General features: G+C 43.1%; 1 pseudogene; it reads right to left on the minus strand.

Annotated features, from left to right (window-relative positions):
• Window positions 1-430: 430 nt before the first annotated feature.
• LOC126274373 (5S ribosomal RNA) lies at window positions 431-548 on the minus strand (annotated as a pseudogene).
• Between the last annotated feature and the right edge of the window lie 798 nt (window positions 549-1,346).

Consider the following 1,346-nt stretch of genomic DNA (forward strand, 5'->3'; position numbering starts at 1 on the left):
TAACCTGCTTTATTAAAAATATGACGTGAGCATCGGATTACCCAAACGCTGTTATAATAAAACTTAAGTACACGCGGTAATAATTCATTTAATTCATTTTACGTGCACGATATGACGACTTGACATTAGTAAGGAACAAAACATTAGCGATAACAGATAGACTGACATAGGTTTCCTATTGATGTACAAGTAATATACTGCAGCACTCTCTCTCTCTCTCTCGCTCCTCCCGAACAGGCCATGAAGGCCCAAAGGGGCCGAACGGCCGCCGTGTGATCGTCAGTCCACAGGCGTCACTGGATGCGAATATGGAGGGGTATGTGGTCAACACACGCTCTCCAGGCCGTATGTCAGTTTCCGAGACGGGAGCCTCTACTTGTCAATCAAGTAGCTCCCTAGTTTGACTCATATGAGCTGAGTGCACCCCGCTTGCCAACAGCGCCTGGCAGACCGGATGATCACCCATCCAAGTGCTAGCCCAGCCCGACAGCGCTTAACTTCGGTGATCTGACGGGAACCGGTGTTACCACAGCGGCAAGGCCGTTGGCACTGTATCACTGAATCACACAATAACCTACCGTCGTAGTAAATACGGTAATCACTCACACAATCATACATGGGAACTGCACTTCTGTTAATGAACTAAACAACATTGATTTTAACATAAATGACTCTGTGCAGCAAATAAATCTACCTTCCGTCCAAACACCTTTCTCATTACCCATCTGGGAGAGAAAAGCAAAAAATAAAATAACAAATATGTTATCCATATCTAAGCCTTAAATTAGTGTTCCTATCCACCAAAACAGTAGTGTTTTTAGTCTACAGAGGTTGATAACATTGAAACCATTGTTCATGAACAGGAGAAGTATCGTAACCTGATTTCAGATCTCCGGTTGAAAATCTACTACAAACTAATAAGTAATCAGAGTAACGCTTAAGTAATTTTAGTAAATTTAAAGAAATAAATTATTAGAAATCAAAGATTTTTGTACCTCTCGCCTACGACAACTGACATATGTTGTGCGAAATTCAGAACACCACACTACACTCGCACTCTGTTAGGCGGTCTTCTGGTACTTCAAGTACAGATAATCTGGAGACAGGAGCACCTTCTTATATGCAGTTCATTTGTATTGGGAAATCAATATTCTGAATTTGTCGCTGTTCAGCCACCACCCTGATTCAACCGAGATTAAACTGTTGATCGTCGGACACAGAAACCACCCCCATTCAGTCGCCAAGTCACTGTGGAGGATGAGACTGGATGCCTTTCAGTCCCGTTAAATATGGCTGCAATTGCACCCACTGTTTGATGTGGCACAATGCAGCGGTCATCTGTTGCC

This window comes from Schistocerca gregaria, chromosome 5, assembly GCF_023897955.1.
Source record: "Schistocerca gregaria isolate iqSchGreg1 chromosome 5, iqSchGreg1.2, whole genome shotgun sequence".
NCBI classification, from domain to species: Eukaryota; Metazoa; Arthropoda; class Insecta; order Orthoptera; family Acrididae; genus Schistocerca; species Schistocerca gregaria.